Source organism: Tetrao urogallus (assembly GCF_951394365.1).
Source record: "Tetrao urogallus genome assembly, chromosome: 4".
Taxonomy (NCBI): Eukaryota; Metazoa; Chordata; class Aves; order Galliformes; family Phasianidae; genus Tetrao; species Tetrao urogallus.
Window position 1 is genome coordinate 61,649,027 of NC_136817.1, and position 9,534 is coordinate 61,658,560.

General features: G+C 42.9%; 1 pseudogene across 1 annotated transcript; it reads right to left on the reverse strand.

The window, feature by feature from the left end:
- Positions 1 to 6,973: 6,973 nt before the first annotated feature.
- LOC306945427 (histone H2A pseudogene) lies at positions 6,974 to 7,806 on the reverse strand (annotated as a pseudogene). Its single transcript has 2 exons — positions 7,787 to 7,806; positions 6,974 to 7,580 (listed from the first exon to the last, which is right to left on the reverse strand). The product of its transcript is annotated as a histone H2A pseudogene (transcript).
- Positions 7,807 to 9,534: the final 1,728 nt, after the last annotated feature.

The following is a 9,534-nucleotide window of genomic DNA, read 5'->3' on the forward strand; positions in this document are numbered from 1 at the left end:
GGAATTCTTAGTAAGATAGCTGTAGATATTGACAGAATCTGTGGGTGCCCCATACTTGGAATTGCTTAAGGCAAGGTTTGATGGGGTCCTGCGCAACCTGGTTTAGTGGAAGCTGTCCCTGCCATGTCAGTGGGGTTAGAACCTGATGATCTTAAGGACCCTTCCAATCCAAACTATTCCATGATGGATCTCAAAATTACTGTGATTGCTCTGCCTCCATACCTCGAGCAAAACTCCACAATGCAGTGTTCACAATTGCCAAGACTTCTGAACTATGCAATCAATTCCCTTCAAATTGTCAAGATGGCATCAAATACAGAATTACATTGTGATGCAGATAACATTTTTGAATTAAGATTTATCTTCTACGTTATTTAGACTTTTGGAAGCTATTTGAGAGAATTAAACTGCCAGCGTAGATCACACAGGCTGTGTGTTCCCCATGATAACAGATCTTTTATCTTGTATTTTATAGGGTAGATATTTATAGAGCCCATCATCTTGTTCCCATGTTTGTGGTGTATGTCACTATGTCCTATCTGTTAGGATATTGTTTTGTAAAGATCTGTGAAATGTTTGCCTCAGAACTGGCAGTAGTTCGAACAAACAATATTATTTTTGACATAGAATACCATTTTACCTATACACAGGTAACAACTTGAGACTTTAATATTCCAGTCAGGCGGATCTTCTCACCAGGCTTTATTCTTTCCCAGAAGAATTTATGTTCATGAGGACATTGCAATTCCTGTTATTGCACAGGTCACTAGCGTTGGTTTGTAGGAAATTAGCACATTTCACTCCTCTGGTCCTTGGGTGCCTAGATTAATTTTGTTCTTGACATCTTGATTTTATGCTACATTAGTTCTTATTTATTCTTTTATTAATTGAATACCTTCCTAATGATCTTTCCTGTCTGCCCCCATTGAGCAGTGAGCTGCAGGTCACCCAAAAATTTCACTTGCTTCTTAGGAGAAACTGATATTCTACAAAATCACTCTTCCAAAAAAAATCCTCAGGTTAATACATTTTTCTTCTCAGCAGTTCACTTCCACAATTTGCATACTGCTTCTTTCAGAGAACAAAGTCCAGTCCTTGCAAGTAATTCTCCACCATCATTCTAGGTTCATTATAAGTTATCTGCAGCCTGTGGAGCCACCCGTGATGTGATCTTTAAAAGCTATGTGCATTGTCACTTATTTCTGCTGCATAATGGGGGATTTCTCTATAATGATTTTTCTTAAATGCAGTATCCATCAGCAGTCCACAGGTCCAGAGTACGTAGCTCTTTCAGCCGTTGCTCTGTAGACGTAGCTTCTCTATTATCTGGTGATGTTGCAGTGCTACGGAGAATTTCTCATTTTTCTTCTCTTTCATGAAAGAAAATGGTAATAAAAAACCCTCAGCAACCACAGTCAAGGGAAGAAAAAAAAAAAAGAAAACAAACAAACAACAGTAATCACAAAAAGGGATTCATTGATATGCATAGAGATCCATGTTGTTTCCTTGGAAACCACCATTGCTACTCTTCATTTTAATCTTATTAAACACCTTTCTCTTCCAGAAAAGAAAACATCATGGAATTTTATTTTCTCTCAAGTTTTGCTGTCCCGAATCCCTAGAACTGGATGGAGAAAGATGTAAAAATGCTGGTGTAGCTGCCTGTTTGCATATTTGCTTTAATATTTCTGCATCCCAGGTTCAATGAATGAAGAATTTCTATTTCTGGCTATAACAATTGAGTGAGAAAAGCTCTGCTTATTAAAAAACAAGGAACAAGAAAATGCCAAGTAATCTTAAAGTGCTGATAAGGGTGAGTGTGAAGTATGCAAATAAAAGATGCTGCTTTACAACTAGTGACTTGTATTGTTTGTAGAACACTCAGTCCAAAGCTGCTGTAATCTCTTCTGCGATCTTAAAGCTGAGTTATTCTTAGCAGGTCAACAGAGAAGTAGTGGAATAACAACACGCTTTTATTTCATATATCTGTAGTTGGGAAGGTGCCATTTCTGCATTCTCCCTTTGCAACTACCAGGAGCTATTTGTTAGGCAGGTGGAGGAGGATGTGAGCAGTCTTTGCTCAGGCAAGTAGTTTCATTGACTGGGAAAGGTTTGCTTAATTTTAACGGAAAATTAATTACTTGATTGAGATGAGCATTTTCTGTTTGATGTACACAGGGAGCACAGCAGGTCCGAGCACAGTCATGTGAGCATTGCTAGCTGTGTATCACAAAAGAGCAGTGGTAGCTGTGGTGGAAGGAGGGATTATTTCAGATTACCCTTTGCAGCAGCTGGTGACAATACTCTTCAACCTTCCAGAGAGAGCTTAAGCAGCTGTTCCTAGGAGCAGTCCTTTTTATGAGAAGAATGCCATCAGTCACTGCTATCATGTACAAAACCAGTCAGGGATGGATGACTTCAAAATAACTCTCCTAATAACGTCCTAACTCTTGGTTTGGTGGAATGAAATGAAATACCTCTTTATTGAAAATTTTAACAGTTAAGAAGCTCATTTTTGTCATCTGTACACCTGCTTGGGACATTCGAAAGAGCAGAATTCATGCAGAAAGCAGCTCCTGCCTCTGACAAATTTAAGAGATATGAGACCCATTATTCAGGTAGAAGAAGGACCCTTCACCTCTTCTTCATTTAAGCGGCATTTTTACTTTTCCTAGTGATCACTTAATCACTTACACATACGGTATCTGTAGATGTAGTGCTGTCCCAGGATTTCAATGGCAATGGACTGATTAAATCCTCTCAAGGCTAGAGGTATCATCAACGCTGTCTTGAGATGCTGAACTTGACCCTGAAATAGCATCCATCACTCCTTTTTTGGCTTCTTAGGGATCTTGGGGATTGTTGCCAAAATTAGCAAAGCCAATCCACCACACATCTTCAACGTGCTTATGATGGGAGTCTAAAATCTAACACTCTTCTGCAACTTGTACTATCAAACAGCGAGAACTTTCTTTGGGATTTACTGCTCTGAACCATCTTCAGGAGTATAGCACTGCTGTTTTTTCTTGAAAAGAATGGGCAAATAAAAGAAAACACCTCAACTTCTCACCCCACTTGCTCTCATCTTCTTGATACAATGCAATATCTCGTTATCTCACCTGTCTTGAGAATGGCATAAGCTGTAGGTTACAGTTACAGATGCTGAATAAATAATGTCTTGCACTAACAAGAAAAAGATGTTTCTTGTGGTACTTCTTCATTTCTCTTTTTAAACATCTTCAGAAAAAAACATTTGCCTGGACAGTGCTTAGCATGTTGTAAGCACCTTCAATCATGAATGAAACTTGTGATTTCATCAATTCCAAATTTCAGGGTGTCAAGTGTATTCTGAATCATATTAACCGTACACAGCAGGAATTTGTCATATGCACTATTTTTGACCATGAGTAACAACCATCCATGTCAGCTGACAAATATAATGAGAAGCACTTGTTTTATGTTGCTGTTTTTACTCTGTCACCCTTTTGCCAGCTTTCCTGAGGTACGTACTTTTTTAGAATTTTACAAGGTTTTACATAACAAGCACTTTCCATTTCTATGTTCGCATCTGAAGCTGGCCAACACTTTTCACTTCTGGCATTCCCTTGAATTTTCAATGCCTCTTCGGTCCTCCTTATGTGCAGAATCCTAATAGTATGTTTTTAGTAAACGTTCCTTGGGACAGTAATTTTTTAATCCCCATAACAAACAGCCATTCTCCACTGACAGCTTCAATTTCCAGAAAAACTGAGGCTACATTTCTTTTTAACTATGTGATGAGATCATCCCTGAAGGAAATAATGTGTTTGTCTGTTCAAAAGGACCCTTGTTTCTACAGCTATTTCCCATTCTGAATTAAGGAGGTCATCTGGGGGAATTATGCTCTTTCTCTATACGTTTCTCTGGGAAGCAGGAAGAGGACAGTCCATCTAATGCTGCATAACAGAAATCAATCCACTGAGCCACATCAAAGCCAGTGTCTGCAGTCTGGCAGCTGAACACAGGCTCTTGCCTGCCTTTGGACCCAAGGTATTTCTCCCGTCTTTTATTAGACCAATTAATCTGCATGTATTTTCCTTTCAGTTGGCAACTTGTGAAATTAAGCAGTACATCAAATTATAACCAGGGTTTCTTTTTCATTTCAGGTCTTCTTAATCTCGTAATCTGCATTTAGTGGGTAGTATCTAGTATCCATCAGAAGAGGGGTGGCCAGCAGGGACAGGGAGGTGATTGTCCCCCTCTACTCTGCTCTTGTGAGGACCCATCTGGAATACTGTGTCCAGGTCCAGAGCCCCCAGTATAAGAAAGACAGGGAGCTGTTGGAGAGGGTCCAGAGGAGAGCCACAAAGATGATCAGGGGACTGGAGCACCTCCTCTAGGAGGACAGGCTGAGGGAGCTGGGCTTGTTCAGCCTGGAGAAAAGGGGGCTGTGGGGTGACCTCATTGCAGCCTTTCACTACCTGAAGGGAGCCTACAAACAGAAGGGGAATCAACTCTGTGAAAGGGTAGCTAACAGCAGGACAAGGGGAAATGGTTTTAAGTTGAGGGAGGGAAGATTTAGATTGGATGTCAGGGGGAAATTCTTTACAGAGAGAGTGGTGAGGTACTGGAACAGGCTGCCCAGAGAGGTTGTGGATGCCCCGTCCCTGGAGGTGTTCAAAGCCAGATAGGATGGGGCCCTGGGCAGCCTGGTCTAGTATTAAATGTGGAGGTTGGTGGCCCTGCATGTGGCAGGGGGTTGGAGATTCATCATCCTTGATGTCCCTTCCAACCCTGGCAATTCTGTGATTTTTTGATTCTGTGATTGTGCAACCTGATCTAGTGCATTGAGTGGTTCACAACCTAACCTGTGACAGGGGTGTTGGAACTGATCTTTAAGGTCTCTTCCAACCAAAGTCATTCTATGATTTTATGATTCTGTGATTTTCAGTTTTCGTTACTGTTTTAAAGTCAGTTCTACAAGTTATTAAATGTCCATCAGTATGTGCTTGTGAAGTGAAAGCCCTTATCTTCTAGAAGAAAAGTTGCTATGTGCTATAAGTTACTCTGCTTAAATACCAGTTAATAATGCTTAATAACCAGTTACTCCACTTAAATACCAGCCAGTTACCTGAAACTACTCATTCCTTTTCCAGATCCTCTAAGATTTCTGTTTTCCTTCTTTGTCCAAAATATTTAATTATCTTAATACAATGGCCATCAAGCCAGTCAGTTCTGATAAATTTGGAATTAAACTTTCAAACGCGTTGAGAAAGCATATAATGTCTAAGATACTTTGTATCTGAAAACCTTTGATTTTCTTAGTATATCTTTTAGATATGGATGATGTCTCAAGTAAATAACCAGATTTTCAAAAGAGATCAAAGACATCACATTTTGTGAGCTTTGAATTCATACCACAGCACACTCTTCACAATCCTCTTTAGGCTTTATAAACATTCCTTTGAGTAACTCCTGAGCTAACCTCTTGTCCATGCATGAGGTACCACTATTTGCTCTCTTCCTGCCATCCCCGACCTTCTGTTCTTCCCAATACAGCAGGTACACTGACTCCTCTACAAGGGCAATACTTCTCCTAAAGCACCAATACAAGTGGCTTGGAATTTTGCTTTTACTCTTCACAGGGCAGAAGACAAGGGATGCTCACAGTCAGTTATTTTCTTTTATCTAAGAGGGAAGACGTGCTACTCTATAAGCCAAATCTATTTTCTGGAACTGAATTTATCCTCATGTGTCCATCTGAAACTGTTGGACTTTATATCAGTTAATCAAATACTCTTTTATCCAGAAAGAGGATGTAAGCACAAGAGTGACACAACAGCATGACTGTCATAGGACATTCACTCTTCCAGTTTCCTGCCATATTAATAATTTAATCAAGTAACTGTTTGATGTAAAAAAAATTAAAATAGCCAAGGATCCTTATCCTGGCCCTAACCCTAACCAGTTCCATTGCTCATAGTGGAGTGTCGCAGCCTCCTCTCAGGATAATCATAGGCTCTTCTGTTAGCTAAACCTAACTGCTCATCTGAGAGGGTGATGTGGCAGGTGGTGGTGGGGGACAGTGGACAGGCTGGGTGTCCTGTGGTGCTGCATGTGGAATTGTGGGTGTGGGAGGCTGGGTTCACTCCCACAAGGAGGAGTCTGGATGGACCGGACATCTTCACGTGTGTGGTTTGTCCAGAGATGACAGACAGGTTTGTGGACTGGTGGTGTGAAATCAGAGGTGTGATTTAAGCTGATGCATAAGTGTGGTGGGGGGATGAAACTCAGTGGCCTCCCCTGCCCCTGGCTGTGGTGTTTGGCTTGGAACTGCAGAATCAGTTTTTTGACTGGGCATGGGCAAGTTTCACAGCCTTTGTCTTGTTGTCATGTGTGTTTTCATCATGATTTCGGGCTTTTGTGTCTGGCTGCGTGCTCCAGAAATTTTGGTGAACCTGGGAAAGCCAGTTCTTGAATGTGCTAGGTCTGGCCTTTGAGAGGGCCAGGAGTGTTGGGGAACTTGTGGAAGAGGGTGGGGATTTGCGGTGCTGTGGATGGAGTGATCACTGCAGAGACTGTGCGGCTGTCACTGGCATCTCCCTACCTCCCCCTCTCCCTCTCTCCCTCCCTCTCTCTCTCTCTCTGTAGTCATGCTTAGGCTCCTGTACAGGAACCATTTGGGCATGGAAGACAAAGCAGCAAGAAGGCCCTGGAGGCTCAGCTGCTGGCAAAATACCAGAAGGCAGTCAGGGATCCTGAGCAAACCCACTGCAGGGTCTTCCCCACTGGCGAGGTGCCTCTTGCCCCTGGGGTTACAGGCAGTTGCTGTCCTTTAGCCTCACTCTCCCTGCATTGTTGCCTAGCACTTGCAATTCACTCTCCAGCACAGTGTGGTAGTACAAGGGCTTTTATTCAACTGTTAGACCATAGTGGGTAATTTGGCAAACAAGACAGCCCTTGCCGTGCCAATATGGGACAGGAGTTCCTGCTTTTACTCGGCAGTGACAGCACCATGGGCAGGTACAGCCTGTTGCCTGTGGCTTCTCTTCATCCTCTTGGTCTTCTTTGTTTTGGAGGGAGAGGCCACTTGCTGGCTTTTTGGGTCAGGCCTGACACGGTGCTTGGGCCCGTTTCCCAGAAGGTGCTTGAGTACAGAGCTGTTCTTCACAGACATCTGCAAGTGGGACGGAGAGATGCACAGCTGGTTACTCTTCTTGGAAATCTTCCCAGCCATGTCCATGGTCTTGTGCGTCACCCACTGCAGCACAGCAGCCAGGTAGACAGGGGCACTGGCTCCAAAACGCTCAGCAAACTGGCCTTTGCGCAGCTGCCTCTCTATTCGGCTCACGGGGAAGACCAGCCCAGCCCGGGAGGAGCGACTCTTTTTGGCCTTCACTTTCCGACGCATGGAGGGCTCCCCAGAGCATGACTCTTCAGGCTCCCTCTTCTGCTCAGGTGCAGTACAGACCTCATCTGTTCCAGCCATGCTGCTTGCTTCCATAGGTCTCTCTATGCTGTGCAAGCTTATCTTCCTTTGCCTTTCCTGCCTGCTCTTGATGTATTTGCTGACCCTTGCTGTTGTTTTCTGTCTGCTCCACCTTTACCAGCCCAGTCTAGAAGTGTCTGTGGCTGGGCACACACTCGGGCAAGGACCTCTCCAGCACAGCCGAGCTTCCCTGAGGAAGGGCTCCAGCTCTGGTCTTCTCCTCTGCAGGCTGAGGCCCTGTGTTCACCAACCCAGTGGAAACCAGGGTGCCCCTTGCCTGGCAGGACCAATAGGAAAAAACTTTTTCTGTGACCTCACCTCCGTGCTTGTGACATCATCCCTACTGGCCCCATCATTTACAGTGAGCTCAGGGATGGCCTCTGCATCCAACCCTTCCCATTTTCCCATGGGAGAGGTTTTCCCAGTGTATGAATATATAGACCGAGCCACAGTGCTGCCAGTTAAGGAGAATCCCAACATCTGTTCTTTTCCTTTTTTTTTTTTTCCCCTCTAATTATCCACTGTGTAGTCTCACAGAAATCAAGGGATTTAGGGATACCGCTGGAAGTGTTCATGGCAGCCTGATGAAAGACAGAGCCTGTTCCTGTCAAAGAAAGGTGGTAGCTTTCCGTCCTTTCAGGTTACCTCTAGCAGAAGACCATGAATCAAGGCCTCTGATATGCATGATCTTCTCTTGAGCAACAGAAACCTAGTAACCTAATAAATGTTTGGATGGCAATATCTTAAACTTATATGGGTTTTTATTTCCTAGATTTTCTTAGCATACTGAAAAATAGAAATCTACCTCTACAAGTAATAGTCAGCATTCCTAAGGTCATACAATCCAAACAGTTCAGGTAAAAGACTAAATATGGTAGGAGTTTTCTTACGCGACAACAGAACTTGCAAATATGTTCTTGAATTGCTACAAAAGTCTTCTGTCTATTAAGGCTATCACTAGTTTATAGCTGTTGGGAAGATAAAAGTCTGAAACTTAGTGTTTGTCCCAGCTTTCATAGAACTAGGTCCACTTGTTTGTCAAAAAGTAGCTTCAGAGTAAGTAAAAAGCACTACAAGGAGACAGCAGAAAGTTGGGACTTGACCACCTGCTCCAGGAAAATGAAATCCCATCCAATCTGGCACATAAGGGTTAAGACTTCCTCTTCTACTAATCATTCTGGAAAGCAAACAAACACATAAAAACTATAACTCTGTTGATGCCCTCCGTGATGGTTTTGGGAAAAAACTTTGCCACATGTGAACATCTGTTACCTCTGGGTGGCCTAGAAAGCAGAAGGTGGCAGCAGAGAAGAAGGTGGCAACTGAGAGCATCCATGGACAGCCCATTTCCTTTATGAGATTTCCAGTGGTTGATGTGTGTACTACAAGCAGTTATAAACAGAATACATGGAAGAAGAAAATGCTTATTTTAAAAATTAAATTCCTTCTCCCTCACAGAAATACATCAAATCTGGGAACACTATCACCTCAAAGCGAGTGACTTCTGCACTCAAAACTTCTAGCCAATTTCTACCTGTCAATTACATCTTTTTTTCTTCTTCTTCTTCTTCTTCTTCTTTTTTTTTTTTTTAAGCATTTTCCCCACACTAAAACCATAGAGAGATCTCTTACAGTGTTAAGGTTCAATACTGTTAATGTTCCTCCCAGGAGCTGGATGTGATGACACTTCCGAGATGTCAGAATTTCAGCACCCTTTCATGGAGGTGACAGCACTGTGAAACCACAGATTGTGTTTCAAGATTTTCTTGCCTTGCTGCCTTGCTCTTTTTATGATCGGCTGCATAAAATGAAACCTAAAATGTGGTTAAGAGGATCACATTCTTGATCCATTTTAAGCATAAACACCTGCATAAAGCTGAAAACTAACTGAGGGGTGAGTCTGGAGAGCAGCCTTATGGAATGGGATCTGGTGATTCTGGTTGACAGGAGGTTGAATCTGAGTCAGCGGTGTGCCCTGGGAACCAAAAAGGCCAATTCTGCTCTGGAGCGAATCAGACACAGGTGGTCGAGGGAAGGGATTGTCCTGCTCTGCTCTGTGCTGATGC